The 19598-nt window shown below is 38.9% G+C and overlaps 1 protein-coding gene across 5 annotated transcripts in view; it reads left to right on the forward strand.

Moving 5' to 3' along the window:
• Positions 1-8548: 8548 nt before the first annotated feature.
• Positions 8549-19598, forward strand: part of grik1a (glutamate receptor, ionotropic, kainate 1a) — a 61847-nt gene continuing 50797 nt past the window's right edge. For all 5 annotated transcript variants that reach the window (XM_041801979.1, XM_041801980.1, XM_041801984.1 and 2 more), the window contains exon 1: positions 8549-8851. The gene's annotated coding sequence lies outside the window, so the exon portion shown is untranslated. The remainder of the gene's footprint in view (positions 8852-19598) is intronic.

Below are 19598 nucleotides of genomic sequence, written 5' to 3' on the forward strand. Positions count from 1 at the left end.
CAAAAAATCATATGTTTTCATGTTTTATTGAACAAAACATGTAAACATTCACAGTGCAAGGTGGAAAAAGTATGTGAACCCCTAGGCTAATGACTTCTCCAAGAGCTAATTTGAGCCAGGAGTCAGCCAACCTGGAGTCCAATCAATGTGATGAGATCGGATGTGTTGGTTAAAGTTGCCCTGCCCTATAAAAAACACACCACCAGTTTTGAATTTGCTGTTCTCAAGAAGCTTTGCCTGATGTGAACTATGCCTGGGACAAAAGAGCTCTCAGAAGGCCTACGATCAAGAATTGTTGACTTGCATGAAGCTGGGAAGGGTTAAAAAGGAACTCTAAAAGCCTTGATGTTCATGTGTCCACGGTAAGACAGACTGTCTACAAATGGAGAAAGTTCAGCACTGTTGCTATTCACCCTAGGCATGGTCGTCCTGTAAAGATGACTGCAAGAGCACAGCGCAGGATGCTCCATGAGATGAAGAAGAATCCCTGAGTGTCAACTAAAGACTTACAGAAATCTCTGGCACATGCTAGCATTTGTGTTGACAAATCTACAATGAGTAAAACATTAAACAAGAATGGAGTTCATGGGAGGACACTACTGTCCTAAAAAAACATTGCTGCATGTTGAAGTTTGCAAAAGAGCACCTGGATGTTCCACAGCACTACTAGCAAAATATTCTGTGGACAGATGAAACTAAAATTTAGTTGTTTGGAAGGAACACACAACGCTATGTGTGGAGAAAAAAAGGCACAGCACACCAACATCAAAACCTCATCCCAACTGTGAAATATGGTGGAGGGGCCATGGTTTGGGGCTGCTTTGCTGCCTCAGGGCCTGGACGGATTGCTGTCATTGACGGAAAAATGAATTCCCAAGTTTATCAAGACATTTTGCAGGAAAACAGAGGATGGATGATGCAACAGGACAACGACCCTATCCATCGAATCTATCCACTGTCAAAAATAAAGTCACTAAAAAGTCCAAAAATACATCTAAAAATGAAAGAAGAGATATGAGTGCTGTCGGCAGACTCCTGTAAAGGCAGAATAGTCATTCTGAGATCAGTTAGTTTGCCTCTTGGTGGATGGTGGAGGTCCAGGTTGAATTGTCACATTAGTTCAGATCGTTTAACAGAGTGTACACAGATTGTGATAAACAAAATGTCAATTCTTATACAGTTGAGGACAGCTAGATGCCTGCTCTTAAATGTCACTATACCAAACAACATTTATTAAAAAATAATCAAGATTAAGTTTGTCATAATTTTATCTCCTCCAATGACAAAACTTTTTAAAAAGCCCCCAAAATATTCAGATTTTAACACTCAATGCAGGTAAGAGTCATCATTCATTCTATTTTAATCATTTCAAATATAATGTCAGAGTCCACTATTCAAACACTCTCAGTTTCATTAGTCCTGAGGCATGATGGGAAGGTCTCCAGTGACCCAGTAAGATAAAGACCTCGCCTGTCTGCACTGAGAGATAATCTGGCATCTGTGCTGTAACCTGAAGATTATTCTCCTCTCCTCTCATCAGGACCGGTGGAGAGAACTGCTGCCAATCCATCTGCTCCTTAATCCAGCCCGAACTGAGCCAAACAAGCGTGGGTTCACATGAGTTTTCAGAATAAAAGTCTGCCTCTCAATTGCATTAAAGAGGAAGTGGTTTAGAAATGATGATTAAGAACAAGCAGGGTAATTTTATGCCCTCATAGGTTAACTTAATTCCTGCTGCAAATTGTTTAAGTGACTATTATACAAAATATTATGTTTGAAATAACACAGTTGACAGCTGTAAGTGGAAAAGAGTATGTAATATGACTCTGTAATGGTAGCAAACAAAGAATTAGGGTTGTCAGTGTCACCGTAACAAATTTTTAGACTTTAGTAGAATTCTAGTTAAAAATGTAATTATTATTAAAAGGCAACATGGATTGGTTTTGACGCTAAGGCAGTACAATTACGGCCCCAAGCTTCTAATATTAGGTAATGCCTTGTTTTCAATTTACAAAACATGCTGGCATACTCCTGCACACTGTTTCAATTGCCCAATTCATTGGTAATATACTAATGTACTTCTGCAAAGCTTTGGTATTTTTTGATGCTACTCATTGTTACAATACCTGATTGCGTTGTTTAAAAAAAAATCTATTGAAAAGTAGCAAAGATTTTGCCTTGCTTAGAAAGAATTACGAAGACAATCCTTTAATCTTCATTAGGTTGTTTTTAGATATGCGTCTTTACCAAAGGAAGACAATTTCATGAGCCCCGGGAGACATGGAGCAACTCAGTAATCAAGATTAGCATTTAGAATGAAAAAAAGGGGCCAAGAGTACAAAAAGCACCAATTTAGAGCTTGAAAAATGCCCTGCACTGTTAGACCGAATAGTAAACGGTTTTTAAAAATGAGTTGAGTCATCCTAGAAATCCAAAATAGCAATTTTGGCTCAATTTTTCTGAGCTGAAGGATTACACTTGTTGTTTCAATTAAACAGTACTTGATCACTCTAGTTACTTTTTTTGTCATTGTCCTTGAGAATCATCCCTTAATCTGCACAGTTTTCCTGGAATGTCTTTTGGAAACAGACACTTTTGCACCATGAGTGAAGTTACCCACTCAGTTAGATCAGTTCCCCCATCTGGGGACCAGCATCAGCATACCAAGGTCATTGTACTGAACTCTGTGGAAGAGCAATTCTGGTTCAAGTGCATCTTTGAGTCTTTGTTACTTGTAGTCTATCAAATTAGTTTACTTTGTGAAAGGAATTGCAGTGGATGAGAAACATGTAATTTTATGTTTTGACTTGAGTCATACTCAAAACATGTTTTTCCACCATTTAAAAGCTTCAATCAATTATGATAAATATTTTGAGTCTTTTCAATTTGTTCGGTTTCACAGTGTGAAAGGACTCATTGCTCCTTTATACTGAAGTTTGAGCCCCTCTAAGCCCATTTCTTCATAACAAGCAACATATATAAAGATAGATCAATAAATAAACATATCAATAAAGTAGTGATTACATCTGCTAAAATGGCTTTAAAATAAATAATAAAAGTTGATTTGTGACAGAAGAACTTATATTTCAAATGCAGTGGGACATGTTAGACTAAGGGCTCCCAGCACCTTCAGGACCACTTTATAGCAGTAGCCTCTGACAGGGACCCCCTTCCTGAAACATTTCTTGTATTGTCCTTGTCCACATAATTATCTGAGCAATGCTGACCAAATTTTATTGCAAAACCTAAATGACCCTTATTAAAGCAACACAAATAAACATTTTTGTTCATTGTTGCCTGTAAAAAAATAAAGCACTTCACACCTTCTTAAAGCAGTGGAGTTGCACAAAAGTTTGAGGAAGTGCAGGAAAGTTGTTGACCATAGCTTAATGTAAGAGTTGTTTACTACAACTACCAGTTCTTATTAAACAACACTTGGAAGTCATCAGGGGAGAGCCCCATTTTCTAGTCTTTCTGGGGCTCAGCTGTTTCTGTGGGCAGGTCTGCCTAGGAAATTCAGTCACCAGTTATCCTAACAAGCATGTCTTTGGACTGTGGAGGAAGTTGGGAGGGAACCCACACGTGCAAACTCAACACAGAAAGGCCATGACGGTCTAAGATTTGAACCATGAACCTTCTTGTTGTGAGGTGGCAGCATTAGCCACTGCACCACTGTGCAGCTCATGAATAATCTTCTTACTTATTGTATTCAATGTCTTTCTTTTTAATTTTTTGGATGTTTTTTGCCTTTATTTGGACAGCTGATGAGAGAATAGAAACAAGGAGAGATAGTGAGGAAACATGCATCAGACAGCGCCAGGACTGGAAATCAGTCCTAAGACCAGTGAATCAAGTACTCTAGTCTCTGTGTATTAACCTGTGTGAGCTGAACCTGGACCCTTCCCTGTGCATTTATGGATTCCTAACTCTTTTTATCAATGAGCTGTCTCTCTTATGTTAAAAACCTGTGCTACTCCTACTGGGTTCAAGATCCCCCCTTGAAAAACAGTCAGACAGCTTAGACGTGGAGACGTTCAGTTACTCGAAAGTTCTTAGTCACATTTGTTTATTTTCCTGGAGTTATAGTTATGTGATTTTACACATTGAAGAGAAATGCTTCAAAATGCTTCCTCTTTAAGGTTGCTTTAGGCAAAATAGAGAAGATGCTCATAATGCTCTCTGCCTGGAGCCTCCAAATGACTAAATCCGCCCCCCTGCACGTCTATTTCCTCTCTCTCTCTCTCTCTCTCTCTCTCTCTCTCTCTCTCTCTCTCTCTCTCTCTCTCTCTCTCTCTCTCTCTCTCTCTCTCTCTCTCTCTCTCTCTCTCTCTCTCTCTCTCTCCAGCTGCTGCCGCCCCGGAGGCGAACTGACCGACTAGCGAGTAAAAGTGGAGCGTTGCTGCTGGCTGACTCTTCCTGTCACAGCTTCTTACAGCTGGGAATATCTGACTCTGATTGGAAATCTACAAAAAAGTTAGCTCTTTGCGAGCGTTTCTCATCATGTTTCGTTTCTTAGACGCGATGGAGTGATGAGGAGTGATAAAGGATCGCAGAGGGGATATAAACTTGGGTTTGCGCGCCTGAATGGCACGTCAGGTGTTCCGGCGCGCGGGTAGAGGCTGTTTCTCTCTGTCATGGTGTCACTATCCGCGGTGAGATCGCCTGGAGCACTATGGAGGAAAGAAAGGGACTTTTCTTTTATCTTCTCTTCTCGGCGCAGCTCTGTTTGAGCTCCACACAAGTCCTCAGGATCGGTAAGCGCAACAGCTGTTTACGCACGGTGCTGTGAGTGATTCCCTGCGTGTGTGAGACGGATGGAGGAGTTTAGCTGAAAGATGCAGGGATAAGAGATAAGACGGCATCTTTGAGAAATAGTTTGAAGTCTTTGCATGTGATTAATGTGGTGTTTGCCACCTCAGTCGTTTATTCCTCTATTTGGCATAATCTGGTGGTATTTAGTGCCAGCATTCATAAGATCACTTCTATTTTGACCACCTGCATCAAAAGACAACTTTACTCCTTTCTTGATTGTGTATTTTGGGACACAAATGGTGCCACATGTCAGCTGCTGATGTCAGCTGCCATGCAGTCTGATATTAACTCAGAATCAAATAAAACCAAATGTTTGCAAGATCCAAAATAAGTCACTCTGCACCCATCACTTATTTCATCATCTGGTAACATGGTGTTTATGATTAAACATTCTGTCAAAATGCCTTCCAAAATGTCAGAAAAGTGAAAGTTTTCTGTGATTAATATTATGTCTATGATTAAAATTCAGATTTCAGCATCTTTTCCCATCAGAGGGTCTTGTTTGAAGCTTAGTATTCATGCAGTATCTTTTAAACCACTGAAATATTAATATGATCTCCAGTCGCAACGTAGATAACATGTGTTTATCACTCCACCCAGACCTTCAAATAGCTGAATATAATAGATTATTGATTCCTCCTTTGGCTCTTCCAGTTACAACCGCTGCTAGGCTGTTTTAATTCAGAACAGTCCCCTGACAGCTGATCTTTAGACACTGACACCTCTCCATCACTGAGATGGATGTATAAAGGAAGCTGGTGATGGGGATGTAATCATCTTTGCTTCTCCTGTCATGAGTGGTGTAGTAGAGCGGAGTTTAAAAGAGAGAGGGAACTTCACCAAGACTTGATTAGACTGGAGGAGGTGGCTGGTGAGAACTGTGGGCCGTGTTCATTATCTGAGCATCTCACTTTAAGAATCTAAATCAGGCCGGAGTCGAAGAGTAATATGTCGATCCAATCAGATTAGAGGACAGGAGGACACTGATTGTGTAGGGGAAAAAAGACTGGTTATGCACTTCGTGGCCAATAATTTGAGCTGGAATGACCTGGCTGTGCACCATTTATGCTTACAGATTTGCAAAGAAAATATCCAGGAGTCTGCATTTATAACCAAACAACATTGTCTGTAACACTGTCATTTACTGTTGTTCCATTGAGGCCTCAATCTTTAAGCTTTGTGTGCTGCAGATAATACTTAAAGATTGATAAACAGTGAAGTCCCAGTGCATGCTGCTAGATAAACTACTTGATTGCACAAATTATAAATCAACCAAAGCATTGTTTTCTATTTGTTCTGTTAAACTGAGAACTTAAAATCAGTACTTGTCACAAAACTTAGCTGATATAAATATATCTGTTAAGGTTCCATATCAACTATGCAGTACCTTTCTGGAACATTTGACATGCAGCAACATTACTGTCAATCCAATAAAATGCCATTCAGATAACAAATACGTTCACTTTATTAGGTATACCTGCTCAGCCAATCACATGGTAGCAACCTATGCATTTAGGCATGCAGATATGATCAAGATGATGTTCTGAATTGTGCGTTGGAACTGGGAAGAAAGGTGATTTAAATGAAATTGAATGTGCCATGGTTGTTGGTGCCAGATGGGCTGGTCTGAGTGTTTCACAAATTGAAGCTCTACTGGGATTTTCATACACAACTATCTCTAGGATTTATAGAGAATGTGTAAAAAGACAAAATATCCAGTAAGCAGCAGTTCTCTGTGCTAAAAATGCCTCATTCATGGTAGAGGTCAGAAGAGAATAACCAGACTGGTTCAAACTGGACACATTTAAACTTGAAGCTGAGATAGAGCAACAAAATACCACACTGGGTGCTACCTCTGTCAGCGAAGAACAGGAAATTGAGGCTACAGGCTGACCAAAATTGGACAAAAGAAGATAGGAAAAACGTTGCCTGGGTTGATGTGTCTGAAATTCTGCTGCGACATTCAAAGGTCACAGTTTGGAGTAAACACCATAAAAGCCTGCCAGAACAACAACAACCATGGGGCGTTCAAAGTCACTTAAATTAATTTTTACACTAGTGGTTCTCAAGTGGTGGGTCAGGTCCCAAAAGTAGGTCACAGATGCATTTTCAGTGGGTCACAGATGTGTGCCTGGTTAAAGGAAAGTGTCAAAAAGTCTGTGATATAGTTTTTAAATATATTCCATGCTGTCTTTCTTTTTTCTGTCATATGGCTTATCATGTCTGAGGTTCTCACTGTTTATATTTCATTGCATAAATCTGATAGGATGAAAATATTGACAACTCGGGTCTTTTTCATAAGGTGGGTCCTGAGGCTAGATTAGTTGAAAAAACTGCTCTTTACCATGTCTACATGCCTAAAAGCATTGTTTGCTGCCATGTGAGGAGGGGTTAGCGCTGTTGCCTCACAGCAAGAAGGTTCCTGGTTCACTCAGGACCTTTCTGTGAGGACTTTGCATGTTCTCCTCGTGCATGCGTGGGTTCCCACCGGATACCCCAGCTTCCTTCCATCGCCAAATAGATGGTTATTGTATTAACTGGTCACTCAGTTGGTTGGAGGTATGAGTGTGAGTGTGTCTGGTTGTTTGTCTCTACATGTCAACCCTGCGATTGACTGGCAGTCAGTTCAGGGGGTACCCCGCCTTTGCATGGTGAAAGCTGGGAAAGGCCCCCCTAGGATCCAGAACTGGAAAATGTAATGAATGGATGAAAATATATGTATAGTATATATGCATTCATGAGCAGGTGAAAAGGTGTACCTAATAAAGTGATCAGCAAGTATATATTTAAGATGAATCATCTTTTTATCTTTATGATTATATGTCAGTGTTGGATAGCGTGATGTATTCAATGAGGATATTGTACCTTTTATGAAAACATAGGCCTACCTCTTGCTAGACCTAAGCATGCTTCCCATATGTTACAAATATGGTGGAGCTCTTTATACATAAATATTCCAGTATGGACATTTAAAAAAAGCAGTGTTTGCAGGATCTTAGTCTACATATTGCTGAACAGTCCCACTGCTGCCTGTGTCTTCTGACAGAATAATTTGCCCTTTATAAAAACTCCAATTACAAGCTTTTCTTTCTTTTTTTTTCCCACTGAAAAATCATGAATAAATGAATATGCAAATATCATTCATTTCAGAAGTTTAACTTCTTGACAAAGGCTGTCCTACTTTACTGAAAAGTCAATTCTCTGTGCACGGGGGCTTTGGATTTCCACATTGTACTCTTGTAAGTTGCATGTCAGAGTGATCGCCGTGTTGTCACATTCAGCTGGTGTGTCTTTAACTCAGATTTAGGCAGGCACGGAGAAATGTTCTCCCTTCACATTCATCTACTGAATGTGAAAAGCAAAACAGATTAGAAGTTAGTGATCAAACGTTTGAATCAAGGCTGTCAGGTGGGGGTGCAGGCTGGTAAGCTCTCCCTTCCCAAACCTAACTACATTAGAAGACTATGCCCCCACCTCCTGCTAATTTAGTGAAAAAATAAAGAATTAAGAAAATAAATAAATTAAAGTATTTTTGATTATGCAATTAATTTTGATATAACTGTATGCAGAAAACGAACTGAGTATATTTGTATAAAAAATAAGTAAAAATATTTTTAAAATTTCGTAATGACGTGTCAATGACGCAAGTGACAATGGCCGCTCAGCACCTTCCTTTACTGCTTGTATGTTTTTGATTGGTTCATATTGTTTGGTTTAGTTTAGTTTGCATGTTTCAAGCCTTGATACATGACAGGAGTGAAATAAGAGTTTTACTAAGATGGAATACTAAATACTAAAGAATAGGGACACTTCCTGTTGATGAATTTCCCTTGGAATGGCGGACTTGTCCTTACATTTATCATACAAAACTATTAAGCGAACTTGGAGACTGTTGGTTGGAGGAACATAGAATGCTGATCTCTTCGGTGAGGAAGCTAACGTTTTTAAAGAGGCGTTTGTTGCCAGAGATGGCGGAAAGTGAAGACAATGAAGAGAATGACGAAGAATATGACTGTCCTGACGGGGTTTCATTAACAATGTAAGTAAAAGTTGTGTGCTGAAACTATGCTGGTACGTTTGCCATGATGTTGTTTCGGGCTAACGAAGCTACTGTTAGCAGTTAGCCGCGTGCTAGCTAGCATGGTGGTGTTCCACAGTGACAAGTCACGAATCTGCTTTAGCTTTTGCGCTGACTTCTGCCGTTTCTGCTGACAGCTTAACTTTTTGTTAATTTTTTCCTTTTTTAAAATTATGTTTCATCATTTTGAACAGCTTGGTTTAATTTTATAGTGACACACTTACTCTCCCAAGAACCAAAGCTCTTAACTGTTAGCCGGGAACATACATGACAAGACACATTAATGAAACTTTTGTGCTTTTGTGCCTTAATGGTATTTCATGTTTTTTTACAGCTTACAGTTAGGCTCATTAACTATCAAATAAATATCATCAGTCGTTGTGTTAAGTGAGCTAAGCTTGATAAAGATATGCATAGTCATAGGTGTCAGTTATGCATATCAAAACATGCATGTGCCTGACTTGTGGCGTTGTTTCTATCCTAGCCTAGCATAGCTTCTTCTACTTTATTGCAATATTTTGTCACTTACTAGTCTACATTATGCACAAAAATGTATCAGTGATAAATTATGTTCTTTATTATATTTGTCATTAAATAACTAGTCTGCTTTAATTGAATTAAAAAGGCTGTATATCTAGATAAGATATCAGTGTACGCAGGCCAGCATGTTAGATCCCTTTTTTAAACATGGACAGCTTTTGTTCGTTTCATCTGTCAGCAGCCACAGTCCCAAACGCAGGGGATTTCTGATCTGGAGTTTAGCTCTTGGTCACACATTAATATTCATGACCATTCAAAGCCAATAAGTTCAGGTTTGATGGTTCAGTTGAACAACACAAGAACCAAAATTCACATGAAATTTACACAAAGTGTCTGAACTTCAAAGTCTGGCTCCTTTCTGTTATATCAAGAAGGAAAAGTTAAGTTCAGTTGGAGCTCTAACTTACATTTGTAAACACAATACCTGTTTAATTTTATTCATTAGTTCCTTCCCCTACAACAAATGGCCATTAGGAAAATGAATGAATCACTCTGCAGCCAAATGGCCACAGTTTTAGAAAGTTGGCCCCACTTCTGTCGGAGATGTATGCACAGAGAAACTGTGCAATTGGCTTACTCGCTTGCGTGATCGTTCATCATGCTGGCAGAAACCCAACATTTTTGTTTGTGAGAAAGGAGCTGTAGTTTTTCATGCAATTGCATGGATGATATTGGCACTCATTTGTGTGTATTGATTGTGTTGTCTCATGAGGCTTTTCTTGTGATATGTAGACTGAATTGGGTGGTGAGCTTAACATCAGTTCGTGCATCTTTTTTTAAATCTGATATATGTCACTGATGTCTTTTTGTGAGAACAAAAAACCTGGGAGAGAGTCAACCTAAAAGGAAGCTGAGTAGTTTTTCTTGTTAGCTTGAGCAACTTTTTGACAAGCATAAAAGAAAAAGTGTTCAACAGCAGATTAAAACCTAGGAATTTTTCTTTTTGCTGTCATTTCAGTGGCAATGTTTAAAGGTTCAGTACTTTCTGAATTATAAACTGGTGTAAATATGACAAGATGCAAAAATTGGGACATATTTCCCAGACCTAAAGCACCATATTTTAAAAATCCTGTTCTAAGTTCTGTCTTGTTCATTCTTGCGTATTCATGAGCCCCCTGATTGGCTGTTGATGTATGATAAGAGTCTCAGATCATCATCCTTCCAGTGCCCTCGCTACTGTCATTTCTGTTTGTCTCTGTTTTCTCCTCTCATATGCCCGATTGCATTTTTGCCTCGTTTCCCTTGATTTGTTGTCTGGAAAACAAACGTCTCCCCTGTTTTTCTCACCCAGGGTGCAATGAAATGTCTGTCATTCAGTCTGACACCTGAGACCCCCACTTTTTTTTTTTTTTTAAATCTCCCAGATGCATTTCCTCCTGCCTGCAGCTACACCGCCTCTCCAAAATGTTTTCAAGGAGACACAGATGGCAGTGGTTCCTTTAACTGTCAGCAAAAAGGCAAACTCTCTTACTTGTCCAACTCAGTGCTCTTTTATTGCTGTTCTAAAAATCCACATTTCTTCTATCTCAGGCGCTGAGTGGCCATTTGATGTGTAACTGCCCTCTGCTGAACTGTAGCACTGAATAAAAGATGACTCAACTAAAGTGTGCTTTTTGGTGACCACCATCTGGAGGTCAAACAGAGACAATCATGAGGAACAAAGATTTTTGCCCTTATTTTTCTCCTGACAAACCTCCCTGTTAGAAGAGATGAAGCAGCAATAATTAGCAGGGGTGTGAATCTCTCCTTCCCAAGACGGTTCGATTCACTGACGATTCATTAAAAGAACGATTCGGTCCGATCCGGTTCAATTTGATCCGGTACAAATTGATTATGGAATCAAAATAACTTTTTTGCTTCAACAAAAATTAGAAAAAAAGGAAAACAAGATCATCTCGTAATAGTCTAAGTGTCTTTGAGCTTATTTATCACATAGACTAAATCCCAGGCCTCCTGTGTAAACTTTATGAAATTCTGTTTAAGAAATGAAGTTGTTATCACTCACACCTGCCCAGACGTCTCACTTTGATAGTTTGGAGTTAAATATTAAAAGGATTTTTTACTGGTACATAAATCTTTTTACTTTTTACTGGCTTTATTAATCCTGATTACAGTAAAAACTTTATATCAAATTTTCACAATTACTCTTAATGTGAATATTTTGTCAACATGCCACTTAAACCTTGTTCTCTCTAACTCTCTGTATCTGACTGTTTTTGTTTTCATTCTTGAATTAATTCACTGGAGATCTACTGATCTCCAGCTCAGGGAAATCCTCTGTTTAATGTCATATCAGTGGGCTCAGGCGTATTGATTATGTCTCCAAATCAATCACTCGCAACAACATGTTATGGTTGTAACCCCTGTGAATAAAACGGGCTGTGGTTACGGTGATAACTGGAGATTTCCTGAGTTTTAACTATGAAAAGTGTTTATTCTGGGGTCTGTTTGTGCCATGTTTTAGTAGCATCTTAGCTAAAATTTAGCTCTGCCTTCTCAACAGGGGAGTTTTATGTTCTGCTGTTGTACTAAATCGCTTTTCTCTAAAGTGTATAGATGGGCAGACATTTCAACAGTTATCCCCCTTCATATTAAGTTCACATGACTTAATATCTGAGGTGGAGAACTGTAGCTGTAATATGTTTCGGCGATGACCAGTGAGACACATCCAGCTACCTAGTGAACACCTACGGCTAAAAATTTGCCAGCCAGAGACAAAATTTACCCGTGATGGGCGAGTGGCGAGTGTTAGTTTTGGACCCTGCAGACAGAGCTATCATAACAAGCAGCAGAAGCTCAGTGAACTGATCTTTAATATTAAAACCAGTCCAAAGACTAATTCATGCTACATTTTTTACTGATCCAGGGCTCTGCGGACTGATACGCTCGAACCTTTGACGTTAGGATTGGTTAAACTATCCATATCAGTTTAGCTTCATGCCACTAATAATGCTAATGCTGAATATTAGACCACGTTAACACAACAAGCCTTAAAGGGGACATATTATGCAAAAATCCCTTTTTCAGGCTTTTCTAACAAAACTATGTGCCCTGGCCTGTCCACAATCCCCTCAAATATCAGAAAAATCCATTCCCTTCCACCCTCCCTTTCTCCACCTTTTAGAAAATGTGTGCTGAAACAAGTCGTACTCAGACTTTCCCCTCATGACCTCGTGGGGAGTTAGCACCGCCCCCAGGTTTGGTTGACCCTCCCCACTTGGAAGAAAGTTCCACCCTCGTCTCCAGATCTTCCTCTCAGCTGTCTTGTGAGATGCTGGATAGTTCAGTGGGTTACCCTGCTGACTTTGCACTGAGAGATTGTTGGTTCAAATCCCAGTCAGGTCCTTAACTTTGGATGAAAATGCCACTAACATTGTAACATCAGGAGTGCCACATTCAGGGGCGGAGTCAGATAGCTCACTAACATTCAAAGCCACATACACAGAAACTGCCTGATCTGAGTAGGATTGAAACAGAGGGGTTTTTAGACATGCAAAAATCCTATAGTTGTGTTTTTTCAGCAACAAACCTCACAGGCATGTTTTTGAGGCCTCTGAGACCAATATAAATTTGTCTTAAAAGGGTAAAATATGTGACCTTTAATAGTCAATTCTGAGTTAATGCTCTGATCTGATGTTTTTAAGTACTCAAATTACTTTTTAAGTGTGGTCACAGTTTGATCTGTACATGATAAAGAACGGTTAAGACACTTTAAAAATTTAAACTATTGGCCAGTATCTGTCAGTGCAAACCAGAAAGGCCACTTTTAAAAGCTTTTCTCCCACAGTATGTGAAAAACGTCAATGATGTGAATGTCTTATGTTTTTTAGTAAATACATCATTAGAATGCTGTTTTTATTTAATGGAGTCCTCAATACCAAAGTATTTTCATTTTGATACCCTTAGTTCAGCCTGAAGTTTCGTTGCAGAAGATCTGACCTGTGTCTGATTGGAACAACATGTGAATGCCATCCAAATCTCATTGGGAAAAGATTCCATGTGATTTGTGCTGTTAAAACTGTCATGAAAAATCAAATCTAAGTGACATATGAGAAATGAAACATGATTTGTGTCACTTTGTCTTACAGTGTGAATGTAACCTTGGTTTCATTCTCAGTCAGTTGCATGTAAATGTTGTATTTCTTTGTAGTTGGACAGGCGGAGGATTTTAATGATAGAAAATTGTGAGCCAGCGTCAAAAACCAAAGTCCCCTATTTATTTCACATAAACACGTCTTCCTTCCAGATTGTGTCAGGGTATTAAAATGCCTCTGTAATCTCTATGCAAATTGCAGGTTAGCACATGTTGTTATCTGCAAGTCAAAAATCTTTTGTTGAAAATGAGAAATACAGGGTGTACTGATTGTGCGTGCAAATAAAACACAAAAGTGTGACATGCTTAGTTTGTCTGTAGACTGTGATATTTGCTCTCCAATCTGCATGGCTGTTGCCACATCCATCCTGTGCCAAATAACACAAGTGTTTCACTAAAATCAATATTAATCAGCTAAAAACTTTTAGTTTTTGTTTACTCTCATCCTCTATTTGGCTCTAATGAGGTGCTCTGTGTTTTAAACAGTGCATCTTGAATATGCTCATGTTTTATGCAGATAAAATCTACCTGCAAGCCCATCCGCATGTTAAAAAAGCATTTACGGAGTCCTGGGGTTCCTCTGAAACTTTTAACACTCATTTATGCTGCCTTGTAGGCCAGATGGATTTGTGTTCCTGAGGTAAATTATTCCTCATTATTTCAGAGCTGAATGAATGCTTTTAGTGCTCTGAGGTACATTAATCCATTTGCAAAGAAAAAAAAAAACACCTTGTTAAAAAAAGGGCCAATTTTTTATGAATGCAGCAGTCACAGCTCACAGTAGAGTTCAAGCTCCACAAGAAAGGATGACACATGACTAATGTGAGACATAATTGTTTGTAATTAAACAGTGGAGTGATGGATGGTGTGAAATTCTTCACACATGTACACACAAACATCTTCATCTCCCCAGTGGGTTGTCGACGAGATTGATCAATTCTGCGTGACAGGTTGGCACAAAGCTCCCTTTCGTTCTTCAGCTTTCTGTTTTATGCTTTCCTCACACCGTAGCAGGCGGCTGAATCTCTCACCAGTCTTTTGTACTGAGCCAGATCCACATTTTTATTCTTCCAGTTACAGCCATGGACCTGGTAATCACTGTAATTGCAGCGAGAATGACATTTTTATGTTAATGGCCGAGTGGGTTTTGACTATAATGACTGATTGGCTTTGGTTGTATTTATATTGAATTATGAGTGCCAGGACATCTGAGTGCAAGTGTCTGTGTTTTTGAATGGGTAATGCATACATGTATGATTGTAGAAATGCATGAGGATGTGCAGTTTCATTTAGTATGTATAGAGCTTTACATATGGGGATATATGTGCTGTCTGAATGTGTCAGCCATTAAAAATGATTGCCGGCTGACATCGCCAGACATTACAGCAGGTTTAAAGGGAAAGTACAATCTCCAAGATGTGTGCTCTGACTGGTTGAATCCTACTTATCTTGTTGCACAAGTACATACATTATATGGCACTTGATCAGTAGTAGCTCAGTAGTGTCGCCAAGTCCTGACCATGTCCTTTCCAGTTGTGTTTTCTCCAATCAGTGAGCAATATTTTACCAGCTGAATTAAATGCCCACCTGCTGTGACGAACCCCCCCAAACCATAACCATAGACTTTACTCAACTTTAATCTCTTTCTGTTTTGTGAAACTTGACAAAACTTTTTTTGGGAAAAATGATAATTATACATACTCTGAAATAACTCTCCTCATCACATGGTTTCATAGAAATTAGACCGAAGTAATGATGAAATATCTACATTGCCCACAAAAGCAAACAAAAACATTGGCATAAGGATTGAACATCTTGTGTAGGGCTGCATGACACAGACAAAAAACTATGGTGCGATATCTTTTCTTTTTTCACTATACTGAATATTCCAATATGAAAAAACACAGAATAACTAACCAGAAAATATGAGCATATGAGGTCTACACGGTGGGCTGTTAAAAAATGAACCATATGTGATTTTTTTATCACCATTTTATGAACAAAATGAAGTGGGATGAGAAAATAAATAAATATTTAAAAATGCATAATAGCTTAGGGCTGGGCAATATGGCCTAAAATTGATATCCCGATATATTTTTGCTATATTCTCGCCGCTGATGTGTATGTGCAGAAGAGTTTTCTGGATTGGTGTACGAGAGAGAGTGAGCTCGCTGCTGTGAGAGATGCGTTCAGGAACAATGGGAGAAGCGAAACTCCAGTGAGAAATGCACGCTGACATCTCAAAACTTCCACATAATTTATACTCAAATGTTTGTGATATAGTCATTTTATACATCGTGGGTGGCAAAAGCCGGGATACATCGAATATACTCGATAAATCGCCCAGCCCTATAATAGCGGTCACTAAGTTTCTTATGTTTTACACATTACTTGAGTCTGCAGCGTCCCCCTCGTCATTTAAAAGCAGCTTTTAACCTCTAAATTCATAAATTTGAGTAGTTACTGATTTACTGAAGCTTCACCTACTGGAATCAACTAGGTGTTGAAGCATGGCCGCCTCAATCAAAAGAACCTACAGCTTCCAGGCTTCTGTTTGTTTGATTTCCTGATGAAGGCTCGATGCCAAAACGCATTAAAGCGTGTTTTTAAGGTCTAAACATGACCATGCTGTGAAAATAAAGGCATTTTAATGCTTAAAGAAAGTCCTTTGGAGTTTTCTTGATGTTTGTTATCAACTTTATGAATCCCTTTTCCAAAGACCACCTCAAACAAACTTTGTATTGAGTCCTAGAAGCACTCCTTTCTATGGTTTTTTGAAGTTTTATTTTTATTTCAAGGTTTTATCTTTTAAAGAAAATGAGCAGTAGTATTGTATTCTAATTTAAGTTCAAGATTGAAGATCCAGGGAACAATTTATTCTAACTAACATTTCCAACAAACACATTATCAACCAACTAAAGATATGAGATGTCTGACTGAAGTTTGTAACTTTTCAGGACAGTTGGAAAAATGTCATGGTTTTCCTAGGTTTTCTGTTTCCAAGAGTAACAAGGGAAGATGCCCAAATTATAAAGTTAGTCAGCAAGGGGTTAATTTAGTGGAACAGTTCATGGAAGTAGGGGTGTAACGAGACTATTATCTCACGGGACGAGACGAGACGAGATTTTACACTGTTTTTCTTTTTTTTTTTTTTTTTTTAATTTTGGAAAAGAATTCATGGGTGGATAATATGTCCTTTATACAACTGAAAGTCCTAATTGCAAAGCATTCAGGTCTATTCAGAAATGTTTAAACTAACTACTCTTGTACTGAATAGGCTATCAGTGCTTACACACAGTTTGTCTTGTCTAACTCTCAAACTGTACATTTTAATGCTCTTCAGATCAAACCTTTCATTTTCATAGTCTACTACATCTTTATTTTACTACACAACGAACTCATTGCTACAATAATAACTAGAAAAGCACTCGAAGAGTGCAGACCTCCACCATTAGCCCTGTCTCCCAATAGTGAAGAATCCTTTAAAAAACTCCTGGATCCGTCCCCATGTGCCCCTCACCACAGCATTTTCTGTCTACTCCTTCCCCAGGACATTTCCTGAAAATGTTATCAAAATTCGTCCATAACTTTTTGAGTTATGTTGCTAACTAACTAACTAACTAACTAACCCTGCAGATCACATAACCTCCATGGCGGAGGTAATAACAATAATGAAAGTGTTTAGATTATTTTGAAAGTACTTTAATCACTGTTTACAACAGACTGAAATATAAAGAGCTGCATCAGTAAAATCAAACTATTTCTCATCCTCTTAAAGTACATCCATATTTAAAACACTCAAAAGAAATATTTCTGTCAATAACACGTATGCTGTAATTTAGAGAAATAGATTATTTTGTTGTTTTGTTGTCTTTTTTTCTCTGATAAGAGCTTTGACAGTGTTGGACACAACGTATAGATGAGCGTGTGTGTTAATGTGTGTGCGCTGGTGAGCGAGTGTGTATCTGCTCTGCCTGTGGTCAGACAACAAACAGGGATCGTTTAAGTGGAGCTGTAACTTCAGTTTTTGGAACTAACAATGAACTCTACGGTGCTCAAACAGTTTGTTTTGCTAGGTTTACCATTGAAGTATACAACGGCCCGCTGCGCTACACATGTTGAGCTTCTGATTGATGATTAGCACAGCCAACAGCTGATGGATGTGTGACTGACGGACGGTGAGATGAGAAGGAGACATGACGAAGCAGCGAGTGAATTAAAGTTACAAAGTCACAGATACCAGTACTTTGAGTGAGTCTACGTTCATACATGACCTAAATAAACGCTGTATTCTCCTTGTGGAGACTGCACGGGTTTCCAGCAGCAGCATTTCATCATTTTGGACCGTTGTGATGAACTAATTATGCATTGGCGGATCATGCGTGGCCCCAAGTAGCGCATGTGCAGGAAGGGGGTGGTGGATGGAGTGGTGACCTGGGATCAGCTCCGTTTCTTCATTAGCTGCCAAACCAACAATGTTAGAGGGTCCAGGGCATTTTTGTGATCTTTTATAATTTCCACTTTGGTATTGTTTTCTGTCAGGAGAGCTGATGCTCCTGAAGTCTGCGCAATATTGATCTCACGAGATGGATTTTCACCTCGATGAGAAATCTTGTGGCGTCTTGTTCTCATCACACCCCTACATGGAAGCATTTGTATGTAAGGTTTCTTTAGGTTCTGTCTGTTTTAAGCACACTATGTAATACATCTGTGGCCTGTTGCATCAGCTAATCTGCAGTCCAAGCTGAACCCTGTGTTGAAACTAGTTATGTTCTTACCTCAGTTGTGTCTTTGTTTGGTTTCACCATCTTAAATTGTAGAGCGTATTGTTCAAATTTACTGAGATATTGTTGCAGATTTGATGATTTAACTTCATTCGAATTATCAGTAACAAACATTTTTAAATTCAGTGCTTGTTGTAGTGTTGCCTCTCATGGCAGATTGTCTTTCCACAAAGAGACATCTGAAAATAATTAAAGCATGTTTTTGAAAGGGAAAATACATGTAAAATAGGCCAAAGCATTGAGATTCGATGATAACTGAAGACTAACACCCTTAACCTACATCCAGTGTAATGCCACAACAGTGACATGAGTGGTAAAATCATCAATATGTGATTACTTCATTGCTGCTTGGCAGAAATTATCCCTACTCATGGATAACAAAAGTGAGAGTCCCAAGAAAGTTATAGATTTTCAAGGGTTGTAATCCATCACAGAGAACAACACACCGTCGACACCAAACAGCTGCTAAAACCCTCTGCTCCTCCTCATCGTCCAAGTTAACTTAAAACAAATTATGACAGCCATGTCTTATGGAGGACTCTACACCTACCAGAAGGCATAGGTGTAAGATTTAAGTTATAACTTCAGCCTATCTTGAAACTATCTAAGCTGATGCTACACCTCCAATGTAAGCATAGTAAAAACTTCAGACTCGGCCACATTTAAACTTCTGCAGAGCTAATATGACACATATTTAAATTCAGATCTTGCAAAATAATAGAATGATATTCAACTGCTGTCATGTTTCCTCACCACAAACTCACAAACTTAACCTACTGTATCTCTCAACTGCAGTCTTTGTTCTGATAGACAACTTCATACTTTAAACAAAAGTGTTATGTATTTTAAGGTCAAGTGCAAGCAAAAGAAGATATATTTGCCTTGATTACTGGGAGCAGAAGACAGACTGAACAATTAATTCAAGCAGAACAAATAAGAACAAATCAAGGTATTTGTTTACAAGTAGATTTAATCTGAGCAAACATCTGCAGGATCAGTAATGAACCACTAAGTCTCTGCATCATTCTTTGGGGACTTCGCTGAAAACTGTAACTACAAGTCTAGTAACAAGTTGCCCAATGCTCATCCCCTGTCTGCTCGTGTATGACTTAACTTGTCTTTCAAACCGTCTGTTTTGAACCCCTATGAGAAGCTCTTAGAGCCTTTTTATTTCCCACCCTTTCACACTGCAGGACCAATTATACTTCTTCTATTTCATCTTGCCTTTGAGTCTGCACTTCACATCTTCTACTCCACAGATGACAGGATATTAGTGAGGAGATTTCAGAAG

The sequence above is a fragment of the Cheilinus undulatus genome, linkage group 12 (assembly GCF_018320785.1).
Source record: "Cheilinus undulatus linkage group 12, ASM1832078v1, whole genome shotgun sequence".
Classification (NCBI taxonomy): Eukaryota; Metazoa; Chordata; class Actinopteri; order Labriformes; family Labridae; genus Cheilinus; species Cheilinus undulatus.